The sequence below is a fragment of the Pipistrellus kuhlii genome, unplaced genomic scaffold (genome assembly GCF_014108245.1).
Source record: "Pipistrellus kuhlii isolate mPipKuh1 unplaced genomic scaffold, mPipKuh1.p scaffold_m20_p_4, whole genome shotgun sequence".
NCBI lineage: Eukaryota > Metazoa > Chordata > Mammalia > Chiroptera > Vespertilionidae > Pipistrellus > Pipistrellus kuhlii.
Genome location: NW_023425540.1, coordinates 22361472 through 22381902, shown reverse-complemented (window position 1 = coordinate 22381902; position 20431 = coordinate 22361472). Strand labels below are relative to the sequence as shown.

Genomic DNA, 20431 nt, shown 5'->3' with positions numbered 1-20431 from the left:
ATTTAATGGTATATACTCAGAAAATGATTGTATTTACAAAATCAAAACTTTAAGACATTACATTGAAACCTTAAGAGATGAATGTATATTTTCTATTAATGTTTTTTGTCAAATTGAAATGAAAATCTTTTAATTAAATAAGAGCAATTTCCTTTCCATTAGCATAAATAGCATTCATTTTAACGTGTAAAATATTGTAGTAAATAATATAGTGGTATATAAAGTTGTTGGTTGTTTTTGCTGTTCTAGGAACATGTAGATTAATATTTTGAAAAAGTAATTGTTTGACATTAAATTTGAATCACAAAACCCAACAGTGACTGATGAAAGTGACACTGAGTACCCCAGTGTGTGGGTGACTAAGTAAATTGAGAACAGATATTTATAGAGTGCCTACAGACAAAGCACATTCATTATGGGCAAGTGGCTCCTATCATCCTTTCCTAAATGATGGATTTCCCTTGAGGATTGAAGATGCAGTCAGGCTGTAAAGAAGTTGGAGAAATCACAGATTTTTTTTTTTCCACAACTCTTACAACTGGGAAACAAACCAGTCACAAATTCAGAATGAACGAGGTTGCTGGAGTGAGCCATGTAAGTTCCATAGTACCGGGTTTACCCCCAGAAAAAGGCTTTCAGAGATCTAAGCAAGTCATATACCAGAAATAGTCTTAGAAAAATAAGTGAATATAGTAGAACTATCAAAAACAAAACAAAACAACAAACAAACAAAAAAAAAACCAGAAGTAGTAAAATCAAAACAATTTAAAACAATAATGTTATCTGAGGTGTGAATATCTAGTAAGAATACTGAATTTTTATTTTATCAGAAGCAATGGCAACATCACACATTGTCTGTAAGAACTTAGGGGAACTGTGGTGATAAGGAAATGGTAGCCTTGAGCTGATAAATGACAGATCTGAGTTCAAGTCTCATTTCTGACATATCTAGCTGGTAAAATTAGATTTAAAATGAAGATTAAATTAGATATAGCATAAAAGACTAATGCTCAAATGCAGGAAGAGTTCAAAATCTTGTTACCTATCAATAGTATTGTTATGAATAAAAAATCTGGTATATAATGTTATTACCATTCCTTATACAGTATCCTTTTCCATTGAAACAAACAATACTCAACCCCTAGCTCACTGCAGTTGGTGGTTTCTAGGCTCCATTTCTATTCATGAACTGATGTAGGTTTGAGGTGGGTGGAGGCCAGGACAAGTTTTGGCCCAGTGATGGAAGCTTGCTGGCATTATTACATTTGCTGAATGTAATAATGCCATCAGCAACCCTACAAGTCCATACACAAAGCTATTTTCACTTCTTCTACATGATGCTTTTTTAATTTGCCAAGTTCTATTTGTGATATCACACCTACACCTTTGGTATTTATGATGGGATTTGTAAGGTGTGAACTTTTCTCTAACAGTCTAGTCCAGAACATTTACTTTACCTTTAACTAGACCCACCACACTTCTATTTCTTACTCTAATAGCTTGATTCTTACTCTTTATGAGCTTGAATCATTTTGCCAAACAATTGTAGTACATTTTAGTAGACAAAAAGTGTCTAGAAAATTTGAATTCAAATATAAACCATCTTCACATCACTGCTCTAGGTTTTTTCCAGAAGTGGAATGGATTTAGCAATGAAAGAGCTCTTACATTTAAATTTGCCCCCAGGTATTTCATATGGGTTATTGGATTTCTTTTCTTTGAAGGCATGTTTCATTTTAAAACTTATATAAAGACTAATATACTTTTATATGGATATTTTGTATGTCATAAAACAAATTTATTATCTTGCTATTTTGGATAATGGACAAAGCATTAGGGATGTTAGCCTTGCCATTACTTTCCTCTTTGAAGCCTTATCAGAAACTAGGAGAAATTAATGAATAATGAAGTCTTAGAAAATAGTGTAGATCACAGAATTAGCAGTGTTGAGTGGAAAATAACCTCCCAGCACAGGCAACAGATATCAGTACTTCCCTATACAAAATAATGACTATTAAAACAATTGGGCTAGGTTGGAAGTTTTTACTTAAAGATGCATTAAAATGTTATTCTCCTAAGAATTAAGTATAAAATGTTGTAGGCATTTAGTAAACCTTTATTGAATAAATCAATTACTCTTCCATATCAATATTGATAGTGATGAAAATTCTAGGTATTTAATTTTCAGGGACAGATTTAATTTTTAGATTCTCTTTATTGCACTTCTTGCAGTTAACCCAACTATACATAATTAGGGTCCATACATATTTGCACAAGAATAGATTGTGTATCTACACATAAATGATTCTGATGTAATTCTTCTCTGGGACTGGAATAATTGTACTGGATCCAAGGAGTGAACATGAAGTGTCTGGGAACACAAGTCATCAGATTGCCCATAGCATTGAGCAGAGTTGGCTGAGGGATTTCTGATTTTGCTCATATTTTGTTCTCTGTGAAATCCTTACATTTTGTCAACTCTCTGATTCACTCTAAACACTTCCTGTAGAATCAATTTGGAAACTGAGTCTTGAGAAAACCCATGTCTCAGTATCTGGAGTCCAGGAAAGGCCTTTTGACACTCAGAATGGTGTCCAATAAAAAAAGCATAGCATGAGGGATACCAGGCTGTAAAGAAGGGAGAACCTCAAAACATGTTGATTGACCCAGTGCTGTGTGGGGATTATTTTATAAATTGGCCAAATATGGACCCTGTGTATTCACCCCAATAAGATTTATTTCATAGTCAGCTATGACCATTAGCTCAAAGCCAGAGGGCACCAAACTCAAATATTTACACATCCAGTTGCTTTCAGTAGAATCCAAATAGACAGATTCTTAGTCACTTAGAGTCTTCTTGTTTTCCATACCATATGAAATTACACCCAGTATCTTCTAGTTATAGGTATGACAAACCTGTGGCTGTGAAAAATGCAAACTACTGCTGCCCTTTGGAGCTCTCTGTCCCAGAGACTCCCCACCTAGTTGCTGAGCAGCAGCACCTAGACACGACTCCCTCCCCACCCACCATGATCCCCTCCCTCCAGGAAATTCTCTTGCCCTAGTTCTTTTGTGGCCAGTGACCTCTGGCAACAGTCTCTGAAAGTTCTCCTGCTGGATAGGACTTCTCCTCTCATCCAATCCTGTCTAAATACTACTCAATACATCTTATTGTGCAATATTGTCATCTCATAGTCTTGTCTTTTCCTTAATCAGTCCCCCCCCCCCCCCGCAAATTCTCAGACTCATCAAGGAGAGGACCAGAGCTTGATCCTAAAAGAAAGTACACCTGGCCAAGCCTTGCCACTGGACCATGGACTAGCAGCCAGGAACAGGCAAGGAGACATACCTTTTCCAAGATGCTGGTGTGGAGCAAGGACAGTCCTTGAAGTGTATCCAAGGAAAGTCAGTGCTGAGAGTTGATAACCTGTGACCAAATATCATCTCCCCTTTCTGTCAATCCCCCAAATCAGGCTGCAATTTAGAGAAGTTACTATGGAGGGTTGGAGAGGGAACTATAAAATGCCTGCATTTGTCCAAGACTGACTAAGATTAAGTTGTGATTATTGATGGAAGAAGAGGCTCAACTTAAAAATAAATTCAGTATAATAAAATTAATTTAAGTGTAGTCAATTGTTTTATTGTTTGCTCAGCTGAGTTGGTGGCCTGGTAAAATGTTACTTACTAGGTCTGTTCTGTATTTTGATCTAATTAAAATTAAATATTCTATGGCTTCCCCACATGCTGAGCCATGACAATCTACAAATCAGTTCACTGACTCCAACTTGCTTCAGTCTGTCTGGTCTTACAGATGAGGTCTGGGTCAATGATGATAAAATGACAGCTTATTCCCTGTCACTATATGTAAGCCCTCAGGTGAAGGAATGACAGTAGTTAACCTCCAACTGCCAAAACGTTTATTGTGACAAAATCCAGATGCTCATCAAGTGGTGAATGGATAAATAAATGGTGGTATTTCCATGCAATGGAATATGACCCAGCAATAAACAGGAATGATCTCTATGCATGAACCATGAGGATGGAACTCAACCGCATTGCATCAAGTGACAAATGTTAGATTCAAAAGGTTATGTATTGTATGATTCTATTTACATGACCTGCTGGAAAAAGACAAACCTACACAGACAAAAAATGAATAAATAAATTAAAAAATAGATTGGCTGCACCAGGGACATTTGTGGGGTGATAGAATTGTTCTATATCTTAATTGTGGTAATGGTTACATGATTGTAAGCTTTTAACAAATATTCATAGAAATGTGCCCTAATGTGAAGAAATTATGCAAATTATATCTCAGTGACTCTGACTCAAACAGAAAACACAAGTAAAAAGAAAAGTGATGCCCTGCAGAGAAGCCCATGCAGAAAGGGCCTGAGGCTGCCCCAGGCTTCTATTCCCTGACTACATTCTTGGGTACAGCCACTTCCCCGCCCAGATGCCTGCTTAAGATCCACCAGTACTGCTGAACCTGCCTCTGTGGGATGGGATTTATCACCCATCTTCCCCATGGGAACGTGAGGCTGGTGAGAATAATCTTGCCTCACATACAGCTCACATCTCCCTCCTGAACAAGTTTCAAGACCACTTTTTATAATTTATACTCTTCATGTGTATCTCCCTCATTCTACCTTAAGCCATGTTAGGAAGGCGAGCACTCATTTCTTAGGTCCTATAGGATCATGCTTAGATTCAGGTACAAATTGGACATTCAATTATTTGTGAAAATAAAAGAGTACATAGAATCCATTGTCCTGAGGATCACATAGTGTTAAAGGGACCACAGATTCAGACACCTTTTAGTGTGAATGGGACATCCCCCAACTAACCATTGATTTTGGAGACAAGCTAAGTGGGTATGAATTATACATAAAGTATGACTCTCCATATCACATTGGAGAAAGGTTCTTCTAGTTCCAAGGGAAGCTTAAAAGGAGACAGTACCTTAACATGAGCTATGGGACTTAGATAATAATGATGTATCAATGCAGGTTCATCCTTGGTGAAATATGTACCATTCTGGAGAGTGATATGATAATGGAAGAGGCTATGCATGTGGGGTCAAGAGTATATGGGAAATATCTGTACCTCCTTCTCAATTTTGTTGTAAACATAAAACTGTGAAATCTAATGCATAAAATATACTGATAAACAAAATAGATCCAGTGACATGGAAGCATGGTACAGACTGACAAACCTCAGAGGGAAGGGGTGGGGCAGGAAGAGATTAATCAAATAACTTACATGCATATAACCCATGGACAGACAATAGTGTGGTGAAGACTGGGGGAGGGGTAGGAGTAGGGTGGAGGAAGTCAATGGGGGGAAAGGGAGATGTTTATAATACTTTCAACAATAAAAATAACTTTTTATGGTCTCATCATAAACTGCTTTAAAACAAGGTCTTAAGAGAGAAAAAAAAAAAGAGGCCATGATCAAAATCTCTGGAAGAAATTAGTTCTGATCTGTACCACCATGGGTCTGACTGTAAGAGAGCGTCCTTCATCATCCAAAGCTAGCTGCAGGAGCTCAAATCTGATCTATATTGGTTTTTAATGTCTTGGAGTGTGTAGACCCCTAAGAAAGGCCTAAGAACATGTATACTTAGCAGCAGCAATATTCGATTCTAGGACTGAATTGAATTTATGTGAGAAAAGTATATTTTAGCAAAGAAAGAGGGAGCCATTTACAAAATTAAACTTCACCTGTTTGGCAGAATTGTGGATGTGTCTGAAGAAGTCGTAGTTTCATGGTGCATGGCAATAGTCCTGATGTAGAAATCTGATATGAGCAGGTGCAGTAGAAGGCTATATACAAATGACCTTGTTTTGGACTCCAGGTGCAAGAATTGGATTAAGCATAATTTCTGCCTCGTGACATACACTTACATTCACCTATGCATGGTTGGCTTTTCTTTCTCTTTATTTAGTTAGTTATTTTAGCAATGCAATATGTACCCATAATTCTACCAGTTCCCCCCAAAAAATCTAAGGCTTTAACAATAATCATCTAATATCTATAGGGCTCCAGTTTCCCCACCCAGAATAAATATATCTTAAATCCTATGTTTAATCTTCCCCTCATCACCTTTTCATAGTTTTCTTATGATTCTATGTATTCTTAAAGTTTATATATATAAATTTACTTGTTTTGCCTTATTAAAAATATGTTTTATGTAAACTTGGGTACTTACTTTTTTAAACTTCCTATCACTGTGTGCAATTGTGACTTATACATTTTGACTATTGTAGTATATTCCACTATAGGTAGTTTATGCTCATCCACTCGTGTGTGTGTGTGTGTGTGTGTGTGTGTGTGTGTGTGTGCGCGCGCTCACGCACGCGCGTGTGCTGAGGGGAACCTGCTAGGGCTTCAGCAAACCTTTTGAAGAAAGGAAGTGGCTCCTCCCCCACCAAGCTATTTATGGAGAAGCCTTATTAAGCTGTGACCATAATTGCTTGTGTTTCACCAGAGGTCTGTGAACAAATGTGCTCCTAATACCTTTAAACAAGGTCTGTGCTGCTCATGATCTGCCTCCTTTGTACAAAGAAATAAGTGTGTGCACCAAGAGTGGCAAATCTTTGAGCCTTTTGGAATTCATTTCTGGCCAACTCCTTACTTGTGCTCTGATTAGGGTCTGGTTGCATGCAGTAGTAGCCACCCCAGTCAGTGTAATAAAAAGGGAAGCATATGTTACAAAATCATTTGGGAAGCCAGGGAAGCAGGCTCTAGTGATGCTCCTAGGAGCAACTCTTAGTCACCAAACCGTACTCTTCTGTAGTAAATCAAGGAATTGTCAGCACTGCTGCTGATGGCACAAAGGCGCCGTCTCTGCCAGTATCAGGGAAATTCCTACCACTGTTGCTGAAGCATCTGGAAGCCACCTACTGAATAAAAAAAAATTTAAAAGCAGCTATATTTTCAGGCTACAAATTCCTGCCTTCTGTCCCTAGCTAACACCAACGAGCAGGGAACTTGTTCCTTGCTTTCCCTCATGTAACTCAGTTCTAGGCCAGAGTTTCCCAAGCGGGCATCAGATTTTCAGAACTGAGGAACAAAGGAGCCAAGAAAATAGAAATCTTAGTTTAGTTTCCAATCCCTGGACTCTAGATGTGTGCTTAAAGCCTGTCCACTGTGTCCACCATAACTGAACCACAAATTTTGAAACCCTCCCAGCATTATTGGGAGTTACTCTCCTCTTTTGTAAGGGCAAGAGGTCCTTTATCGAGGGGTTAAAGGCATAAACATGACCTCTGACTGTCTCACAGTTGACTCTCAGTAAGTCTTGCTAACTATGCAAATTTAGAGTATATTCAAATGAAGCAAAAATGAAATGTAGAACTCACTTAAACATGAATTCATAAAAGAAAATCTTTCTAATTTATTGATCTTCACTATATTTCCATAGTGGAAAAAACATAATTTTCTAAATATGTGTTTTACTTGCACATTGCCTAAAAACATAAAAGCAATAATGTGCCCTTAGTTTTCCAGAGTGAAAAATGTTTCCTACTCCTACTCTTACTGAATGCTTTAAAAAAATTTCTTTTTCAATTGCCTTTCAAAATAAATTATAAATATTGTTAGCAGCCTAATAATTGTGATTCTGTATTTTCATACTAAAGTTGTTATTTGAATGGGAAAAAAATATTTTTCAGACTTCTATCCTGCAAGTTTTGCTTTTGTTTCTATCCTGCAAGTTTTGCTTTTAGTTTGAATCTGAGATTTGATAATATTTAATTTTGTATTTTACAAAGCCAGTATGCAATTTCAGTGCTTTTCTTTAATGGAAGAACCAAGAGGCAATTTTTGAAATATGTGGATCCATTTTTCTTCATTTCCACAGCAGGATTTATACAGTAGTGGGCACTCTCTCCCTTCGCTGGGCTCTCATCTTCCAGGAACCTTTGCAGTGTTCTCCACAAGCCCCTCCCTTGAACTCAGGCTGCCCTGGACTGAATTACTGCTGATGGAGCAAAAGCATCTTCAAATTATCATTCTGATGAGTCTGGCTGGCCTCATTATAAGCATAATGTAGGCTCAGCTTCATAGTTATTATGCTTGGTTCCATGGGGGCTTTATGACAATGCTTCTTCCAAAGACATAGGGAGAGGGGACTGTGAAGGGTATGTTGTCACTCTTCTTTTCAAAAGATGCTCTTTCCCTGACATTGTTAACCCAATATTGTGTGCGATAAACGACAGGTCTAATTAAGTGAGCTTAGTGGGAAACAGTCCTGAGAAACTAGAACATTGAATTGCAGGATTCTTGCTACCACTGATTTTATAGGACTCGGGGTAATTTATCCTTAACTGAGGGGGGGAAAACTTCTGATGTGTTCACCTTAAAGCTAAACTTATAAAATATAATACTCAAATAAAGATTTACAAACCAATGAACATTCACTAACTGTATGTTAACTCAAGTCTATTTCTTTCTTCCTCTCCTGCCTCCTGCCCCCTTTCTTCTAACCATATCTCATTTTGCCATCTGTGTTTTGTTGCTTCAGCTACTGAGTTTATCTCCCATATCCCTGGAAGAAGAAGGACCTTCTTGCATACCCATATTCAAAGTGGCCATAATCAGCTGAATTCAGCTTAATGAAAACCATTCAGCTTGATAAGCCATCATTTTGATACATTTGCCAGCTAAAATCTCTCTTCTTGGCAAAGCTACTTTTTTTTTCTGTTTCAACTTGTTTCTTTTATTAAGTTGTTTTGTCTATCCTGACCAGCCTACAAACATCTTCAAGAAAATGGCACACTTTCCTTTTTCCTTTTCTTTTTCTTTTTTAATTCTCAATATTTTTCCATTAATTTTTAGAGAGAGGGCAAGACAGAGAAATACCAATGTGAGAGAAACACATCAATTGGTTGCCTTATGCATGTGCCCTGACCAGGTCCCAGACAGAGAGGAGCCTGCAACCAAGTACATGCCCTTGACTGGAATCGAACCCAGGACACTCTATCATGCGGACTAAGCCAAACCGGTTAGGGCCACAGTTTCTTAATAATAACTTAGCAGTACCCAAGGCACTTAATAAAATGTTGGTGGGATAAATACATGCAGTATTGGGAAATGAAGAGTTATAAGTGGTGAACCCTAGAGTGGGGAATTGGCAGCAGCAGGATGGGTGGAGGTCAGAAGTTGCAGGTCATCATTACTTCATGGGAGGAGATGGGCTCTGTCTGGCCTAAGGGTCTGCTCTGCTGGGACTGCAAGAACTTTATATAAAAAATTACTGGATACTGAGTTGCATCAGCTACAGATTTATATTCTAGCTTAGGATTTAATAAGCCCAGTAGCAAAATTACTTCTGCATGTAAAGCAGAAAAAGGCAAGCAAACAAACAATGCCTACAGATTCACACTGGTTCCCTGGTTCAATTCCATGCAAACAAGATACTCTCCCTCCTCCCCGCTCCACTGATGGTGAGCTGTCACTGGCCATGAATTCAGGGCAATCAAAGCACAGAAAGTCTCCCGTAATTCCAAGTCTCAGCAATTCTCCTATATTTGAAAAGAGCAAAGGCATCTTTTATCTTAGTCCCTCACACATGGGAGCTCTTGGCAGTTCCCTGATAGTTACTCATGATGAGTTAGTGCTTTGGAGTAGGGAAAATACTTGATAGTTTTTCACGATGAATTAATGCTTTGCAGTAGGGATATTAAACTTTAGATTCAATGTAGTGAGTGTTCGTGGAACATCCTCTGTGTGTGTGATACTTGCTTGACCTGAAGGTAAAAACTCAGATGTGGTCCCTCATCCTCCTGGAGCTCACAGACCAATCTGAGCAGATTGCCATGTGTCTTAAAGAGGAAGAGCGATGAGGTAGGAATTATAATCACCAAGTTTTCAATAAATAAACTGAGGCTGTGAGTGGACACAGGAATTTCCAAAGTCAGGTGGTTTTTTGGTGATACCAAGTGACATTCAGGCTCTTTGGCAGAGACTTTCCCCAGCTCCTGGGCATACTGCCATGCAGACAGCCCTTCATTGTCAGTCTTCTTTGGGGATTACCTGAGCTTAAAAATTGCTTATTTCCCAAGGCCACCACATCCCATGACTGATCAATGTAGGAGGACAAAAGCATGGCCCTGATTCCCCATCTAGGGATAACTTTAAGGGCTAGTCCATCCTTTGAATGCCCTATAAACTGCCAAGTACCTTGTTAGGATCATATCTCAGTTCAGCCTCCTCCCTCTCCCTTCCATAAATGTCAATCCAATAAATGTTCTATGAACAAATCTCAGAGTCACTTCCAAGAGACCCCAACCTGCAACACACAGACAACAAATGTTTCTTGCATGAGTAACGAAGTTAGGATTCTGCACCAACATGTTATATTCTCATGTCCCCTGATGGCAGACAATGCATACATCTATAAGATAGGGCCTTTATCTTTTATGTGAACCAGGAGAGAGAGCTGTTAGTGACAGAGAGTGTGCTGGAGAAAAAAAGTCTGCAAGCGCTTCTAGAAAATAGACAACACATCTTCCAGCTCCTTTCTCTGCTGATGAATATTTGTTACTTGAAGCCTGGCTCTCCAGCTGATATTACAATTGTACTGAATAGACAGCACATGCTGTCAAAAGAGAAATGCTCATCTGTTCCACTAACTACCTCATTTGCCTGCTGGTGGAGGAATGAGATAGGATGCACAGCTCACTTACTGGTGGCAGCAATTGACCCCAAGGCTTATCCATCAGGAGAGAGTGGCTTCTTGGAGCTGACAGCAGATATTTCTTCTTCTTCTCCATTTTTATTTTTTAGCTGAAAAATGCCTCTGTAGCCATTTACATTTAAAGAAGCGTCACTTCTAATTCTGGGCTTGTTTCGTTGGCATGACTTCAGTGCACAAAAGTATTGGCTTTAAAGACATAAAACCTTCATCCAGCACTTACCAAAGAGGATTGATGATTAGTGATTCATTGTAACATTATTTCCCAAAATGCTGTGGCAGGTCTTTCTTTTACTCTGTGGGAGATGATTAGTTCTCAAAGAACCAGAGGTTTCCTTATCAGTAGATTAAAAGTTTGGGGTGATCTCGGACCCACCTGTGCTTCCAGGGGACAGAATCCTTCCCTCCTGGCAGCAATGAGCACTGTGGTCTCACTCTCTCCTGGGTTCTGCAGTAACAAGTTGTAAGAGTCATATGCACAGGAAAACAGAATGGCCTAGAAGATGCAGCTCTGTCAAGAGACTGTGCTGACCATCTCTCAAGTAGGCAACTCCACTCAATTCTTTGCTTCCTAGATATAAATAATGATTTTTATAATATTGTCAACATATAAATGTAGTGAAGAAAGGCTTTCTGAATTAGATCTTCTACAGAAGTAATTACTATGGACTAATTATACAAATTCCAGTAAAGAACAAAATTATTCCATGCCTTAATTTTTCTTTGCTCTGCGTGTATATATTGAATTGCATCCAGGTGTTCTAAACACTGCAGCCCAGTCCTGCATTATCAGCCAGAAAAGAACGAGTAGGAATATATCAAAATGTCAAGGTTGGTTAGGGTAAAATCAATTGAACATTTTTTATTGTTATTGGCTTACACGATACTGTCTTCAGTTCTGAGTGTTCTTTAATGTTGATCGCTGAACAATGTTGTTGTTTTTTTCATTGTAATCTTGAGATTTCCAAAAATTAGGTTGTGATTTTGCAGCTCTTGATAAAGAATACAGTTGAATCAGAAAAAATAAACTAAGCAAGAAGTGGCACAGAGAGTTAAAAAAAAAAAAAAAAAGAAAGAAAAGAAAGAAAGAAAGAAAAATGGTGTTCTTTGCTGCAGAGCTAATAGAATGGTTTGTTCTGAAGATTTATATCCTTTACCTCATCACTGACAGGTTAATCAAATTTTAAAAATATATATTTTATTGATTTTTTTTTTTTTTACAGAGAGGAAGAGAGAGGGCTGGAGAGTTAGAAACATAGATGAGAAAGAATCATCGATCAGCTGCCTCTTGCACATCCCCTACTGGAGATGTGCCCACAACCAAGATGCATGCCCTTGACTGGAATGGAATCTGGGACCTTTCAGTCCTCAGGCCGATGCTCTATCCACTGAGCCAAACTGGTTTTGGCAGATTAACCAAATTTTCACGGTACCCACCAGGGGTTGAATTATGTTCCTCAAAAAGATATATTCAAGTCCCAACCCCAATAGCTGTGGATCTGATCTTTTTTTGGAAATTGAATTTTTATAGATGTAATAAAATTAAGATGAGGTTTTTAAGGCAGCTCGAATCTAGTATGACTGGTGTCCTTAACTGAAGGAGAGAAGATGCACAGAGACACAGAGAAGAAGGCTGTGGTGCGAGGCAGAGATTGGAGTGATGCAGCTACAAGCCAAGGAACACCACAGATGCCCACCAACACAAGGGGTTTGGAGAGAAGCAAGGAACAGAGTATCCCCCAGAGCCATCAGATTTTGCTCTGATTTTGGACTTCTCACCTCCAGAACTGAGCACGAATAAATTACTGTTGTATAAGCCATGCCATGCGCGGTACTTTGTTAGGGCAGCCTTGGAAGATTAATCTAGCACCTGTCCCTGGTTTCATTGTCAAAATTGCTCCAAGGAAAAATCAGTTTTTTGGTAAAATTTAAATGACTGTCCTAGCTTGATCATTTTTAGGGCAATCCAGATAATAACAATGCCACCCATTTATTGCCAGGAACTGTGTGATTACATTCCCTGCTCTGTTGCATATAATCCACATGCATTCACAGATGCTATCAGTATTATTACCTGCAGGGCAGGAGGGGGAGCTGAGATTCAGAGACATGCTCTGACCTATGGTCATCTTACTCATCAATGGTGACATCCAGACCTATACTGAGGCCAGATAACCATATAATGTTTTGCTTTGGGGAAAATGGGGCTAACTTTGAGGATTCTGTAAGATTATAAAATAATCATAAAATGGCAGTATGAATCAAACTTTTCTAAGGACAGATTGAACAAGCTACCACATGCAAGGACACAACAGGCTTGGATGCAGTGAGTGTCATGTAATGATTAGTTATTGAGGTCACTGTGTTGTTCTATTTCTATTATAGTTGTCTTCTTATTGCTTCTCCGTGTACCTGAAATTACACTTAAGTGGGCACCCAAAGGTTCTGCTTTAATCCGAAGCCTACCCCACCGTTTTTACACCTTGGGTGGTATCAGTGCTATGCTCTGTGGTTAGGCTTTTGCAATCAAAGATACAATTAAGGAAAATAATAGATTTTTCTTTGTTGCACAACATGACTAATTTCAATGGGATTTATTTGCCAGTGAACAAATTGCTGGAAAATAATGACCAATAAACCTAACTGAAAGCTTATTTTGCTTAAAAATGAAGTTAACAGTGCTTAATATACTTGCATTTCAAATAAAGTCATAATCGCTTTTTGCTGAGACTGTGCAAACAGCACCATATGTAACCAGTGACATTAGACCTTGGTTCTTGAATTTGGCTGAGAAAGAATTCAGAGCCAAGAACTCAAACTGTAAGAGAAAATTCATTCTGAATGTCACAGAGGTAGAAGAAGTGAGCCTGCTGGGCTGTGTGGATTCAGTAAAACAAGAGTTGAGGTCTCTACTGATAGATCAGTGTTAGGGTAGAGAGTCATTAGTCCTTGCAGCTGGTGCTGATGTTAGCCATGGTGTGGCTTCATTTGGTTTTGCTGCTTTTCTGGACCTAGATCAGAAACATAACTGAGACCCAAATGTTATTTCTAGATTGACCAAAACTGTCTCTGTGGCCAACAGACCTGAAGCTTTATTCCTAATATTATTTTATGTTGGTCAGAACCTTATTGTCCTGAAGGCTTAATGCTTAAGGGAGTGGTCATGCAAGGGCTTGTATGGGAGCTAGGCTCTGGCTCCCATGGACCTCCTCTAAGGGGAACACATGACTAGAGACATGCCAAGGTAGCAAGGTCAAGGGAGAATCTGAACCTGCAGGACTAGTGCTATGAGAGGTCAGGGGGTCTAAACCACATGACCAATAATATGCTAGGGGAAGAAATGTCACTCTGAGGGAGAGGTCCCACACTGTAACACTTGTTTTCTCTATTGCTATTTTGGGCTTTTGTCTTCATGACATTCTGTACCTGGCCTATCATTCTTACTCTGCTCATGTCTGTCTAACTTTAACAAAACTACTGTAGTTACTTAATACCCTGCACCAACACTGAACTAATAAGTCTAAGGGTTTAGGAATAAGCTTGGGATTAGGAAAAGGTTGTTCTCTGAGAAAACTATACAAACTGTTGCTAGTGGAAACAGGATTCTTCCATGGAGTAGCAAGTGAAGCACTTTTGGAACCCACGCATAGGAGGATGTGAGCAATTGTGGCAAGTTTTATTGAAATGAAAAGGACTGTCCCCAGATGCCCAGTGTCTCATCCATGACCAGGTGGCTCAGCTCTGTCTCACTGTGAAAGAAAACCAGCTCTTGAGCAGTAGGCCCACACCCACACCTGTCAGTCCCAGGAGGGCCAGGACTCAGAGATGCAGAACTTCTCAGTGTCTCATTTCCCCTCCTGTATGTCCACTGCCAAGGCCTGATGGCATCCCATCTGTGGCCAGCACTGCACAGCTGTTACGGAGAGAGAGCACACAAACGAACAAGCAAACAAATGAACAAGCAAACACACGAACCCCGGGCCTTTGTTAGACTCTGATTATATTATCTTGGGCTTGAAAAAAGTAAGCTCTTTTAAACTAAGCAATGCTTTCCTGGCTCTCAGTGGGCTTTTGCTGGGCTCCCCCACACCCTATTTAATCTCCTCCTTTTCCCAGGCTGGACACCTTCCCTTTAAGGTCACCAGGTTGGCTCCTACTACACATGAGAGATTTCCCTTTACTGGTTCTCTCCCCTCAACCCCGGAATCTGGGGGACTGCCCAGGTGGTTGTCCCCTTGGGAGATTTGAAAGCCAGTTCTTCCTGCCAGCTCAGGGAATGGAGGATGTTAATCCCCTTGGTGGGGAAATGCAGCCCTGGAGTGTCTGGAAACTATAGCTTCCTAGTTAATCCAGTTTAAGCAGAAGTCTGGTTCCCTTCTCTTTGTTAATATCTAACAAGCTGCCTATGCTAAAAAAAAAAAAAAAAAAAAAAAAAAAAAAAAAAAAAAAAAAAAAGACCTATATGACATCAATCAATGGAACAGGTTAACAGACTGAGAATTGGTCTACCTTGAATCCAGACACTTAACATTAACTCTGAGATCATGAATGATTCACTGATTCATGGGCCTGAACTTCCTAATCTCTAAAGTGAGGCAGATGGTGTGAGTTTACTAGTATACATATAACATGGTTAGAACAGTGCCGGACACATGGTCAGAAGTAGATAAGCGTTGATGTTATCATTACTTGGGTATTTTGGCAAATTATTAATTTTGTGGTTTTTTTAAATATATTTTTTATAAACACTTGTTTTGTATACTCCTTCCTAGAGGGAACTGAAGTGTGAGCTGGGAGTTGGTTGCATCCTCACTCCATCTGTACATATTAGCCTCCTCATGCCCACACAGGCCTTCCTGGAGAAGCAGAAAGGACAGGAGAAGCATAGATCTACTCACTCCAACTTCCTCAGGAGGCCAGCACATGACTCCTCTGTGCTCTGTGTTGAATAATTACCGTAAATCAAGGTCCCTGAGGGGGAAAATTCCGGAATTGGGCACCCAAAGATTAAAAAAAAAAAAAAAATAGGGAAGGGGGGCAGTTGGCTGGTGCATTCCCTTTAGTCAACTTTCTAATGTAAATTTATCAGGAAGTCTAGGTTTACATGCCCTTAGCGAGTGCTCACTCGATTTTCCAATAAGAATGTAAAGTATACACTAAGTTCTTTCTAGCATCTTGGACATATGAGTTAATGAAACATTAATTTAGGTGATGGGGTGTATACTAAAGAAACATGTCTAGGGAAAGGATTCATATTTATTGATCACCATCACATCCTGGGCATTTTATAGTTCTTCTTAATTAATTTCCACATCAACCTAGTAGAGTAGTTTTCATACCCATTTTAATAAAAGGGCATAGATGCTCAGGGTAGTCAAATAATTCAGCCTGTATTACACAACCAAATCAGGAAATCCAGATGACAGTCCAGAGTGTCTACTGCCCCATGCCTCGCTCTCCTGCCCTCAGAGAAGCCCAACCCCCCACAGCCCATCCCTCTGAGTAGCTGAAGCTACTCAGGGGCAGCTACTCAGAGGCAGCTACTCAGGAGCAGCAGGCTTTCTACATAATCTTTTTGCAACCCATTTATATTAGCTCTCTTGAATCTGCACCAGATTAACATTGAGTCTCTGCAGGACCTCTCTGGTTCCAAATAGATCCCTCCTTTCAGCAGCTCTACTGTGCTTGGGGCAGTGCCAACATCCTTGGAGCTGAGTTTCAACATCTTCCTCCTACTGTGCAATCAAAATTCTCTGCACACCTTGTAAGCCTGTTAGTGCTCTCTGTGACTCCAGAGATGGGAACAAAGTGGAAAAAACCACATATGAGTTTAGCTCTGTTTTATGTTGTTTTTCCTAAGGCAGTAGGGGGAGAAGGGGTGTCTACTCATCTGTCTCAATGTATCTCTCATTTTAATCCTGCTTTATCTTTTTAAATTTAGACAATAAGCAGCTAACATCGTGCTTTCTTTTATTGATCCCAGATTTCCTTAAAACAGCTCCCTCCCCTACCCTGTGCAGCCTCCTTCTAAAGCTTAGGGGGTGGGCAGGCCTGATTTTTTCTTTCTGAGCGGAATGCTGAAATCTGCCCAGCTGTATCATGTTTGAAAGCTTCATTATTCCTTTTTGGCATAATAAGGGCCTTAGATTGAAACAGAATTTCTAATTACATTGGAAGGGGAACTATCGATATCCATTTATAAAATATCTTCCTGGTAGTCTCATATACACACATTTGTTTAATGAACTAGAGAAATTTTACAAACAAGATGTTGGGGTCAGCAGAGTTAGGAGGTGGCAGTTATGCAGGGTTTTTCCTTACATACTGGAGTTATGTTAGAATAAAAGTCTGGAGGACTCACCCTGGTGACCACAGTAGTCAGCTCCCAGGAACCCACTGGTAGAAACAGGCTAGAAGGTTCACTAGAGAGGCAGCAGGGAGCAGAAAAGAAATTGCAAAGCACTGAAGCTCCCCCACTTTCCAAGTTTTAGGATCAAAGCTTAGGTATCTGAACTTCAGTAAAAGGCCAAAAAACAGGGCCACATTGGGGGAGATGAAAGATTCCAGATGATTATCAGAGCAAAGTAAATGCTGAGTAGGGAATGGTAAGGTGGTCTTAGTTCTCCCCACTTGAATTGGTGATAAGTCAGGAGCTGTTGGCATCACCTCTAGCTTAGTTTTCAGCCTGCCCTATGGAGGACACTTCATCCAACATTGTAAAACATAAGCTCTTCACAGGATCTATCTGGGAACCTGGCAGAAAAAGAAAGATTTGGAAACAGCCTAAGTGCCCATCAGGAGATTAGTGTATTAAAAAACTGTGGTACATCTAAACAATGGAATACTATGCTGCTATAAAATAAAGAAGGCACTGTTACCATTTGCAACAGCATGGATGGAACTAGAGATCATTATGCTGAGTGAATTAAGCCAATCAGAGAAAGATAAATATTGCATGATCTCATTCTTATGTGAGATATAATGATAAATATAATTTGATGAATAAGAATAGATCCAGAGACAAATGGTAGGGGAAAATCATAAGAATATTTATGATCATATAAGGACCTAGAAACACACAGATGCACACATTTCTTTAAAAAAAAAAATGAAGAAGTCAGTCATGCTACCAACACTTTTGAAGTCTGCAAAGAACTTGGGAACAATCAATATTATCTCCTGAGAACCAAATTAGTGAAATTCATACTTACTGTGTAGAGATTATCTCACTGCACAATTCGTTAAGTAACAGAATATTTTCAAAGTCAAAGAATTCTTAGTAAATTTTCAACTAAATGTTAACAACAAATATAACCAACTCAATGTCATTAACAAGGTCTAAGAATAAGTTATCAATGTGGCATTCCAAAGAGGGAGTGAAACTTTGAAGCTTATCAGCATGTCTCTGGAATTTCCAATAGCACAAACATCCCGATGTGAGTGTGTGTATGTATGTGTGTGTGTGTGTGTGTGCCTATGCACATGCACAGGGAGGGGAAAAATGAATGCATTAAATATTTATATTATTTATAGGTTGATAACACTGGACATTCCATTTTCTAATGTTCCAATATCATGCTCATGAACTCCCTTCCAATTGCTATTGGTTTTCCCTACAGCATATCCATCAGAAGAAAATGCACTCACTGGCTTACATGAAATTGGCAGTTTATTGACCATTTAATTCCCCTTAATTAATAACCTGGCCTTCTGGATAGAGCCCCAGAGTTAAGCCGGTTATGGTCCCTGGCCTGCAGTTGCTCACTTACTTCTTTTCAATATGACAGATGCCACTGAGTCCTTTGCCAAGGACTTCCTGGCAGGTGGAGTGACCATAGCCATCTCCAAGACAGGCGTAGCACCCATCAAGTGTATCAAGCCACTGCTGTAGGTGCCGCATGCCAGCAAGAAACTGCAGATAAGCGATACAAGGGCATTATAGATTGCATGGTCCGTATCCCCAAGGAGCAGGGAGTCCTGTTCTTCTGGCACGGTAACCTGGTCAATGTCATCAGATACTTCCTCACCCAGGCTCTCAACTTTGCCTTCAAAGATAAATACAAGCAGATCTTCCTAGGTGGTGTGGACAAGCAAGCTCAGTTTTGGCAACACTTTGCAGGGGATCTGGCATCAGGTGGTGCCGCTGGTTGCCATAATGGTTGCAAATGGTTTTGTATATCCTCTTGATTTTGCCCGTACCTATCTAGCAGTTGATGTGGGCAAAGCTGGAGATGAAAGGGAATTCAAAAGCCTTGGTGACTGCCTGGTTAAGATCTACAAATCTGATGGGATTGATTAGAGGCCTATACCAAGGCTTCAATGTGTCGGTACAGAGTATTATCATCTACCCAGCTGCCTACTTCAGTGTCTATGACACTGCAAAGGGAATGCTTCCAGATCCCAGAAATACTCCCATCTTTATCAGTTGGATGATCTCACAGTCTGTAACAGTGGTGGCTGGGTTGACTTCCTATCTTTTTGACACTATTCATCGCTGTGTGATGATGCAATCAGGGCACAAAGGAACTGATATATGTATACAGACACACTCGATTGCTGGAGGAAGATTGCTCATGATGAAGGAGGCAAAGCTTTTTTCAAAGGTGCATGGTCCAATGTTCTCAGAGGCATTGGTGGGTGCTTTTGTGCTTGTCTTATATGATGAAATCAACAAGTCACATAAGTTATTTCCTAGTCTTCCCTTCCCCAGCCCCCATGAACAGGCATGTTGTACTATGTAACATATCTTGAGCAATCTTGACAGACTTTTGGTTGTCTGTTTATCAGTGGCAGCTATTGACTGGCTGAAAATGGGAAGCAATAATATTCATCTGACCGGGTTTCTCTTAAAGCCATTTCCATAATGATGATGGGACTCGATTGTATTTTTTATTTCAGTCATTCCTGATAAATAACAAATCTGAAGAAATAAAAAATACCTGAAATATAAAAATAAATAAGTAAATAAATAAATAAATAAATAAATAAATGATAACCTGGCCTTCTGGTCTACAAATCAGTTTTTTCTGAATGCTGCATAGTTGTTAGTGTGAATCAGTATCTTTCAACCATAAATGCACTCACAAAAATTGCTTTCTGGATCTGCAAAGCTGAGGATCAGCCACCCTGGGTACTGACCATACCCCAAGGTGGCCATCCTGGGATACCTGCCCTGACATTAGTTCATCTCTGTCCCCTCTTTACCATCTAATTTTATGCCCTAAATAACCACCACAGGATGCATAGTAAGAATGGAGAAGAGAATGAAAGGCTGTAGAAAGTCAGGACCAAAACCCTCTAGTCACCACCAATGGATGTTTAGAATGATGCACTTATATAACTGAATTCTATCTCTTGTTGACTAGTCAGCTTAATCTGGCTTATTTATCTGCTGTCTTGAAAAATTACTTGTCACAAGAAAAACTGGAAGATCTTTTGAACTTCTTGGTCCATTATATTTTGCACTGAGTGAAGTAAATTAGCTACCCGAAACATTTGCATTGACTACTGCTAAGGAACTGTGTCTTCTATAGGTTTCCAACTATCCTACCTTTGTTTAAATTACAATATAAAGTTCTTGAATATGAACAAAGAGTCTCTGTCAAAGACCCACTTCTAAATTAAATTATGTTCTGGCAGAATATAAGCATAATCATTAGAACTCTTAAAAGGTATAATTGTTCTCTAGCAAAAGCAGTCAGCCATATAATTATCTTTGCCATGTTTTATCAT

At 39.4% G+C, this 20431-nt stretch overlaps 1 pseudogene; it reads left to right on the top strand.

Moving 5' to 3' along the window:
* The first annotated feature begins 18464 nt into the window (after positions 1–18464).
* LOC123651185 lies at positions 18465–19652 on the top strand (annotated as a pseudogene).
* The last annotated feature ends 779 nt before the right edge of the window (positions 19653–20431 follow it).